Genomic DNA, 9,910 nt, shown 5'->3' with positions numbered 1-9,910 from the left:
GTGGAGCTGAGCCTGGGCTCCCTCTCATGACCTGTGTTCTCTACCTTCTCGGACTGACTCAACCAAACGGGGTCAGGGGACTTATGCGGGGGTGTGACTCCTGCCTCTTCCTGCAGCCCCCGCATGGTGACACCCAGCGTCCCCTTTGCCTGCAGGATCCGCCTGGAGCTTCCGCCAGCTCTGCTCTGGCTCCCACCCGTGGAGGCCCGCCCTCCCCTGCACTTCCAGCCTGTGCGCTACGCTCCTCTGCTCGGTTCCCGGGAATGGACTTGCATCAATTCTCCCATCGTCTCTGTGTGACGTCCCGCTGGACGACGGCGCGCTGTCGGAGTCCGGCTGGTAGCCCGAGGCCGGGAGTCACGCTTCGCCAGTAGAGGTTTGAGGCTTTGAAAGAGAGGGCGCCCCCCTGTGGGAGACGCGGCTCGGGGTAGTTTTCAGCTTCGAGCGTTTTTCCTGAAGGAAATGTCTGGGGTCGTCTTGGTCTTAGACACGTCTTTTATAGGATATTAGCATAAAAAAAGATACATATTGTGAAGACTTGCAAAGTTTAAAGTAATTTAAATAAACCCCTCCAATAGAATAAACTAAAAGGACAAATTTCACTCAATTTTATCTTAAAAAAGAAGAAACGGGCACTTCTCTCTCTCACTCGCTGCTGCTTTGTATCAAAGCCGCCGGGGAAAGAGATCGGGTGGCTTTGCTTTCTGACCGTTCACCGAAGGCACAGAGCGCCTGGCCGTCCATTCCTGGCAGAGGGTCTGGGCGCCTCGCACCCCCTGCTCCCCCGAACCGGCCGCCTGCAGACGGATGGGAGAAAACTCCAGCAGGAGAAACGGGCGGGTGGCCACGGGCGCCCGCCCCACGGGCGCCCGCCCCACGGGGACAGGCAGGACCCACAAAGAGCCGCCACACTTCAGAAATAAGAGGAATCAAACCGGGGCATCTTCCGAGCAGCCTGCTCCCTCCCGTCGGGCTCCAGGGTGTGTGCGTGGGTGTGTGTGTGTCGGTGTGTGTGCGCGCACGGGGGTGTGCGTGTGTGCACGTGTGTGCGTGTGCTCGTCTGCACACGTGTCGTGCCCCGAAGGGGGAGACAACATTTCTGCCCCTTGGGCCTGAGGGGTCTGACCAGTAGGGCTTCCTGTGGGCTCCCCGCACCCCGAGAAGACTGCTGTTTGCCAGGTCTTCAGGGGCGAGTTCAGACCTTTGCACCTCACGAATCTGGGACACAAAACGGTATCGGTCTCGGGTTGTTCCGACTGGAAGAAGCCGCGGCACAGCGTCAGTCCAGGGCCACCCCATCGACGGCTGGTGACCCACTTCTGTGACAGGCGCGGCTCGGCCACAGTGGCGTCACATGACACAACCAGGCTTTTGTCACACTTGTGGGGCCTGGGGGTTGGGACTTTGGGCCTGTGCAGTGGGGTGGCTTTGCCTCTGTTCCGTGTTGGGCTGGAGGTGACCTGAGGCTGGACCGTCACACGGGGTGAGAACAGCTGGGCTCAGCCGCAGCTGTTGGCCACAGCACCGGCCCGTGGCCTCTCCCAGTGCCGTGGCCAGTTTCCGAGAGGGGGTGTCCCAAAGGGAGTGTCCAGGGGACTGGGGTTCCAGAGGGACCAGGCCAAGTGGCCAGGCAGGTGCTGACAGGCCCCTGGACACACGTGGTCCCCGTCCTCATCCTCTGCTGGAGGAAGAGGCATCACAGCCCACCCAGCTCCAAGGAGAGGGACAGAGACCCCCCTCGATGGGAAGCGGGTCCCTAAGACCATTTCGAGACTGGAATAGAGCTTCACACAAACATTTCCAATGCAGGAACACACCTCTGCTGTTGTGTCTGGGGGCAGAAGGGACCAGCCCCCGAACACTCGGGGTGGGTGGTGAGAGGTTCTCAGGCCACCCCAGCCTCCGAGCTGCGTCCCTGCTGGACAGAGTGTCCGGCAAGGTGGAGAGCACCTTTAAGAAATAAAATGAGGGAGAATTCACACGACACAAGATTAACCGTTTTGTGATGTGGAACTGCCCTCTCCGTCCGGTTCCAAGCGGTTTCCACCGCCAGGGTGGGAATCCCATCCCCGGGGCCGTCAGTCCCCATCCCCCGCACCCCCCACCCCCACTCCGGCCCCCAGAAACACCCGTCTGCTTTCTGTCTGCATGGACTTGCTTATTCTGGATAGTTCCCAGGAAGGGGTCACCTGACATGTGACCCCTTGTGTCCCTTGGCGTGATGCTTTTGAGGTTCATCCATGGAGCGCGTGTCAGAACCGCGTCCCTTTCCAAGGCAGAGTGGATGGGCCACAGGTGTTCACCCATCAGCCGTGGGGGCTGCGTGGGGGGGCTCCACGTCTTGGCTGCTGTGAACGTGCTGCTGTGAACACTTGCATAGAAGAAGTTTTTGTTCGAATGTCTGTTTTCAATTCTTTTGGGGAAGCTCTTGAAAAAAAAAATAGGGAGAAGCCGCTGGGCAGTGCCGGGAATGTGCACAGGAGGGTCCCGGAACCCCGGGCCCCGCCGGGCTCTACCTCCCAGACTCAGAGCTTCAGACGAATCCTCCTGGCGCCCCCAGCTGCGCTCTCAGCAACCGGAGACGAGGCCTTCCTGCTCAGTTGCCCAAGAAATCAGTTCTGTTCGGTTGGAGACGCCCAGAGAAACCAAGGCCCTCCTCTGCCGTGGCCTGGGCCTGAGGGGTGGGCTGGACAGGCCTGGACCAGGGCTGCCAGTCTGCACAACCTGGTTATTACTGGGGGGGCCGCAGGCCTCTCTATGGGGGGCCTGGAGATTAAGCATCTGTCTGCTCGGGATCCTCACGGGGCAGAAAGAGCCCTGGTGGGCCGGGGCCTCCTCCCCCTCCTGCTCTCAGCCCTGAGTCCAGAAGACCCTGTGGGCTGGCAGGCGGCCATGCCCAGCAGCCTGGCTGCTGAAGAGGGACAGGGGAGCCTGGTGTGGCTGGTGGGGACGCGGAGGATGCGCAGGCCGGGGCAGCACGCGCCTCGTTGGGCCCACGCTGAAGCCCTGTTGTTGCCAAAGGGTTGGAGGGCTCTGGGCTGGCCCTGTGTGGCCCAGCTGCTGGCCCGCAGTCTCCCTCTGGGTGCTGAGGGGGCCGGTAGGAGATGGGGGGGTGCAGGAGGCTTTGTCTTGTTCTCACACTTGTATCTCGCCCTTACGGACTGAACTGTGTGCCCGACACTCACACCTTGGAGCCCCAGCGGCCGGCATGGCGGTGTTTGGAGCCAGGGGGCGTGGGGTGGTCAGGGTTAGGCAATGGGCGAGGCTCTGTCCTTGAGTGCGGAGGAGGGGCCGTGCGAGGTCACAGCGATGAGGCGCCTCTGCACCCCCGGAAGGGAGGCCTCACCAGGGACCTTCCTGGCTGGCCCCTTGGCTGGGATTCTGGTGTCTCCAGAACTGTGTAAGCCCCCCAGCCTACAGTATCTCGGTGTGGCTGCCGAGCTGGCGGATTCACCCCTTCTTTCTCCAGAAAGAACCTCCGGCTGGGGGGTCCTGGGCTGACTTGGGTGGGCTTCCCTGCAGCCGAGAAGGACCCCACCCCACCTCCAGGTCAGATCCTGGGTTTAGCTAACATCGGACACTTTGCTCATCATGGATGTTTTTGCCTTAATTTTGACGTTAAAGACTTAAAAAAATCTTGACTGTTGAGTTTTCTGGTGTCCCCTAGTATCATTCTGTGCTCAGGGCAAGGGCGACCCTCGCCTCACTCAGCCCTAGCTCCCCTTCTGTGGTTTCGGCAACTGGGTGCAGAGGAGCCTGCTCTGGCCTCCGGGTGCCAGGGTTCCCCACCGGAGGAGTTGAGCGCAGGCAGGAGAGTGTCCAGCAGGGGGCAGTCACGCCCTGCTGACAATTAACGCCCAACTACTCAGGAAACCAGTCCCCACACCCCAAGCGCCCCCTGGAGGCAAGGCTGACGCCGGCTCCCCCGAACCTGGGCGCTGAAAGTCCCTTCCCTGGCCGGCTGTTCCCGGCACCGACCATCGGTGTGCCTTGAAAGAAGGGCCTCGGCAGTTTCCTGAGTCTCATCCATCCCTGGGGGTGGGAGGAGGCAGGTCTCTCGCCCTCTCTGCTCAGGCTGGCTGACCGCCAGGGACTGCCAGGGCGGGAGGGCTTGAGGGGTAGCAGGAAGAGCTTGGCACGTGTCCTCGCGGGTATCCTGTCTCCTGGGTGGCCCCTTCCCAGAGCAGCAGCCCTGGGGCTTCCGGGAGGATGGTCTCCGCTCAGTGCCCCGGGGAACACAGCCAGGTCCCAGGTGCTGCCCTGACCTCTGGCCCCCAGGCAGCCTGTTTGGCTCTGCTTTCACAGAGAGGCCACCAGGAGGGGCCCCTGCCCCCCACGGGCTTTTCCAGGGGCGGGCAGCTTCTGGGGGACAGGTTTGAACACCCGCCATGGGAAGTGTGGGCTCACGTAGTGAGGCGGACCCCTGCAGGCAGGAGATGGAGTGCGCAGCACAGGATTGGTGCAGAAGCAGGAGGCGCGGGGCAGGAAGGCAGGCCTGCGGGATCCCCACACTGATGGATGGTCACAGCGCTGGCACCAAGCCCCCGCCTGTGCCAGGAGCTTACCAACAACGCACCACGTGACGCCAGCGATTTACAGCCGTTTCATCTCGTGGCACACATAACCTAATTACTGAAACCCTGCGGCACACCAAAAATATATATATATTGCTGATCTGACCCCACAAAATAGGTATAATTTTGATTCGTTCACACCGGACGGCTATTGTTGTGCTGGCTGTTGTCATTTTTTATTGGACAATCTAAGGGAAAAAGAGGTCAGTGCTCCTGACCAAGCAGTCCGGTATTATTGCACGTGCTGACAATTCTTGCGGCGGTGCGCCGGGCGAGAACCGCTGCCCTAAGCCATCGACAGCGGGAGACACAGATGAGCACGTGCCCAAATGGGACAAAACCAGAGGAAGGAAAAGCCTGTGCCGAGCGGGCCGGCTAGGCACCTGCGGTGGCGCGAAGGCTGCGGGTGGGTGGAGAGAGCGCGGGTAAAGGAACGCCTCTGTTCCGGGGCTGCGGGCCAAAGGCGTTCACCGGTTACCGATGCACACACGTGAGCGCACGCACACTGCGTCAGCGCGGTGGGCGGGGCCGTGCGTGTCCGGGGTGCAGGAGCGGAAACGCTTCAGGGGAGGGGTCTGTTTTCGTGGGATTTCTGAGGCCCTTTCAGTGTCGGTGGGGACGGGCCCTGGGGCCCCTGGCTTGTCGCTGTGTGCCAGCGCAGGGCTTCCTGCCTGTGCCAGCTTGGGGGAAGCCTGGCCTTCCCGGGGGTGCAGGGTGGCTGGTGGCCATTGTCAAAGGGCGTTCTCCCGGCACGCTGCCCGCCAGGTAGCCATCCCCTGCACTGTCCCTTCGGCCGCCACCCTGTTCCAGCAGGCTTTGAGGGATTACCCGGAGTCGGGGCCCCTGTCTCCAGTGTGCGACGTCACGGGACAGCTCTTCCTGACGTTCCGCAGCTCAAACCCCAGCCCCCTGCAGGCCATCGGGCGGGCTTCACGCCGACCCGACCGGGATTTGTAACGTTGTTTCACGTGGTGTTGTGCTCCTCCCTTTGCCCGGCTGGGCTGGCACGGGCTGGCACTTCTTCCTAACAGGGTTTCCCCACCACAGCTGCCGACCAGCACGCGGGTCAGGTGCTGGGGCTGCAGCCTGGAGACGGGAGTCCTGACCTTGCCGCTCTCCTTCAGGGCGGGAGAGAGTGACAGCCGGTGGGCATGGTGAGGGTGGGTGGGGCTTTGGGGCCGTGCTGCCCCCAGGTCCCCAGCCTCCTGTCGTCCTTGAGCTGGAAACACCAGTCCCTGCAGGAGCCACACACATCTGCCTCTGGAAATCTCCCCTCCTGGAGCTTCTGCCCTGGCCTGGGGTCCCCGCTGTCCCCCTCACCCCCACATCCTCCCAGCCACTGGGCCTTCTGGCTCTGCCTCAGCGTGACTCTGTCTCCTCTTGCCCTGCCCAGGTGGGGGTCCTACCCAGGCTGGGGTCCTCTCCCTAAGTCATCCGTCTGCCACGCTGGTCCTCTGCTCAGGCCCCTCACGCCCACACCCAGCCCTCCTGGAGTGGTCCCTGCTGAGCTCTCCCCGCTGGCTCCTGCGACCCTGGCCACTTCTGCTTGGTGCCCAGCCCCTGCAGCCTGTCCAGCCTGGTGTGCCCCCACCCGACCCTGCAGGCTTGGGTGGGGGACATACCCCTCCTTGGGGCTCCCATGGGACCCCGTGCATACCTCTCTGTTGGGCGACCACGCGGCTCAATTCACTGTCTGTGCCCCATACTGGGCGCTCTGGGGACGCGGCCACCCAGCCTGGCTCATGGCGGGGCCCTCGGCACTCAGTTACGTTTGGTTGAATAAGTATGTGAAACCATGCATGACCTTGGGCCCTGAGACATCAGAAACAGCTGCACATAGGTGGGGACGCTGGATGTCATTCCTTCTGTTTGGCTCTACCTTTTGTTCCGTTGGGGCTCTGCCACCCCTGACAGTGGGAGGTCACTTCAGTCACCCTGTGGGGGGCGGGGAGGGGGCCTGCCCTGTCCAGTACATATGGTGACAGCGCGCTCCTGATTGTCCACAAGAGGGCGCTGGGAGCCCATCCACAGGAGCTTGGGAGACGTGGGAGCTGCGGGAGGAGGGTGAGGGGCTGCTGCAAGGACCTGCGGTGGGGGGGGGGGTGCTGCCTGGCCACGTGCCAGGAGCAGGCCAGTGTAGGCGTGTGCTGGTCTATGCAGATGCCAGGCCTGGGAGGACTGGGCTGGGCAGAGGGGCATCTGTGTCTGGAGGGCAGTGGGCCCAGGTAGCAAGGTGGTCACGGGTGTGAGCAGAGTTCCTAGGTGGGGGGGCAGGCAGGTGGCCCAGCTTGGCGCTGCCCCTGGTGGAGCTTCGGGCCTCTGCCACCCTTGGCGCTGCTTCAGCCCAGCAGCCCTCGGCCCCGACCCAAGGCAACAACCAGTGCGCGGGCCCCTGGGCCCTGGCATCTGTGTTTGGGGCTTGTCTGGGGGCCTCGTCGTTGCCCCAGGAGGCCCCGCTGGCCCCTCAACCACCTGTTTTGTGTGCAGGGGGCCTGAGTCCAGGTGAGGTGGCTGGGAGCAGGGGCCCCTGCAGGGTTGCCATGGTTGGGGCAGGGGGCGCAGCAGGACAGTGTGGGTGGTGGGGGCGGCGAGGGTGGACAGGTGGGCAACGCAGCTGAGTCTGTGCCTTCGAGGACAGGAGGAGGCCGCCCCAACCTGCCAGAGGGAAGGGCGGGGCTTGGGCGGGGATGTGGCCGGCAGGGTGTGCACTGGAGCCAGGGCAGAATGAGAAGGATGCTGAGGTCCTCCCGGGAGGCAGGCAGCACAGCCAGGGCACGGGAAGAGGCGCAGCCTTGGGGCATCTCGGGCTGTCCTGCACAGAAGGTGGCCAGTGGCAGCGCCCGCGCAGCCGGGGACAGGCGGACTGCGGGCCCCTGCTCAGCACACGGTCAGGCTGGTGAGCTCGGAGGCCGCCTCTTCTCCAGGGAGGGGTGCAGTGGTCAGTCCTCTCCCACTATCTCCAGTCCCTCCCCAGGCTGTGCCCCAAACACATCTGTCCTCTCGTCTCCAGTCACACTGCCACCCCAGCCAGGTCAAGGGTGTCCCTGCTGGCCCCCCAGCCTCTGGGCCTTGTCTTAGGGTCACCTCTTCCAGGATGGGAGGAGGCACCTTGAGGAACAGGGGGGTCCTCTGAAACCCCGGGGTCATCCTGGCCACAGGCCCAGCGGGGCTGAGGCTCCAGGCAGGGTGAGGACTGGGCCTGGGCCCAGCGGCAGCCCCGCCGAGTGCACAGCTCTGTTCCCCAGCGGGGCGCCCTCGTCCCCGCAGCGGCCCAGCACGGGGCGTGCTGGCGGAGACAGGGCCTTGTTTCCCCGCGGGGCCGGCTCCTCCTGAATGGAAGATGCCTTTTAATTTGTTCCAACTTGATGCAAAATCCTCACCCCCCCCCCCCCCCCGAGAAACTGGGTCACCGAGCACAGAAACCCTTCGCTGGCTCAGACTGAGTCCTTTCCCACAAAATACCTCTGTTCTTTTATCACCCTGCGTGAGGCTCCCTCGGGCTGTCCCTCTGGATGCCTGGGCCGGTTCTCAGAGAGTGCGGGAAACAGAGGGCCGCGTAGGGGGAGAGCCCTCCACACTGGCGCTGAAGGAGGCCCAGAGGGGCTTCATTTCCACCGCTGCGCTCTAGGGGAGAGGAGGTGGGGCTCAGTGCCTCCCAGTGCTGTGGGTGGTGTCAGGGTTGGCGACTGGTGCCAGGTGCCGGACCTTTCTGGGCTTGGCTCCCTCACCTGTGAACAGGTGACCATACCTGCCTCTCAGGTGTGCGAGAGTGGGGGGAGGGCCCATGTATCCCAGGCATCCACAGGCTTCTGGGGATGGGCTCTTGGTTGTGGCAGGTGCCCACACCTCCCTCCAGCCTCCCAGATGCTGGGAACGTCCAGATGGCTGTTGAAATCCATCTGAGTCAGCAGGCGATGGGGCAGACCACCCCCGAGGGCCGTGTTGTTGCCAGGGGGGACTTTGCCCAGTGGCCCACAGCGGGCCTGAGTCTGCGGCCAGCTTGGCTCCCCTGGGCCCGTGCACCTTGGCCAGGTAATCACCTCACATCACTGGGCCTCAGTTTCCCCATCTGGAACGCAAGAGGTGGAGATCCAATGAGCCCAGCTGTGTGGGCTGAAGGAGGTGGGTCCTGAGTGACACATGCAGGGAGGCCGCAGGGTGGGGCTGAGGCTGCCATTGACAAAGTCCTTGGTGTTTGGATCTGAGAGTCGTCCCTGGTGGGGGAGGGGCTGAGGGAGCGGCCTCAAAGGGTTGTTCTAGTCACCTGGGCAGGGACCCCTGCCCTGGGCTCAATCATTGCTTCCTGCCCGGGGACTCTCTCTCTGCGGGCAGTGTGGCCGCAGGGCGGTGGCGAGGCCACAGGAGGCGCCTGACCGGGAGGGCGGGGGTGCACGGCCTGGAGCGCCCGGAACCTCAGTTTGTCTCTGATGAGACCCCGCCCCCTTCCTGAGGACCGGCCACCGGGGCTGGGGATGAGCGTGCTGGCCTCCGGGCTCCTGCCTCTGTCCACCTCCTGCTTTTCTGCGCGATTCCTTATGCCTCCACTTGTGTGTGAGCCTGCATTTGTCCGTGTGTCCTGCATCTTCCCACCCACCCTTCTGTCCATTTGTCTGTCCGTTCTTCCATCCACTGTCCATCCATCTCTGTATTCATCCAGTCATGCATCTCCGCATCTGTGGCACCCACCCACCCTCCATCCATCCATCGGCCTGTCCGCGCGCCCACCCATCCCTGCTTCCCCTCATTCTATGAGTGCTCTTCTTGAGTAAGTTACCTGCCACCTTAGGGAGTGGGGAGGGAGAGACCCAAAGGGGAAAAACCAGATTCCTTGTCTGCCCTTACAGAGCCCCAGCCTGTGGGGGGACAGGTGGGCCAACAGCCGCCTCCGTGGGTGTGGGGTGGCGGGGGGAGGGCAGCCCAGGTGCCCAGTGGGCCAGAGAAGCCACACCTCGTGCAGGTGGTGGGGTGGGGCGGTGACCAGGGAAGGCTTCCTGGAGGACGGGCAGCGAGGCTGAGACTCCAGAGGCCTGTCTCCCGGGTCCAAGCAGTGCTCCGTGGCGCCGCTGATGTGGAAGAGAGGAGGCAGGACACAGCAGTCTGTGTCGACTGCCCACGTGGGGTGGTGCCACCAGGCTGCCCACGAGCCATCTGCCTCGTTCCTTCCTCTCCCAGCGGGCGTGCCAGAGCCCATGCGCGCCCAGCTGCCGGCACAGTTACCCGCTGCACACGTGGGCTCCGATCCCGCCCACGGCACGCCCAGGGGTCTGGTGCGCCGGCGGGGGTGGGGCTGGGTCCGGAGAGCCCTGCGGGACCAGGGTGCGCTTCCCAGGGGCGCC

The sequence above is a fragment of the Desmodus rotundus genome, chromosome 1 (assembly GCF_022682495.2).
Source record: "Desmodus rotundus isolate HL8 chromosome 1, HLdesRot8A.1, whole genome shotgun sequence".
In the NCBI taxonomy this organism is placed as follows: domain Eukaryota; kingdom Metazoa; phylum Chordata; class Mammalia; order Chiroptera; family Phyllostomidae; genus Desmodus; species Desmodus rotundus.
This window is presented reverse-complemented; position numbering follows the sequence as displayed.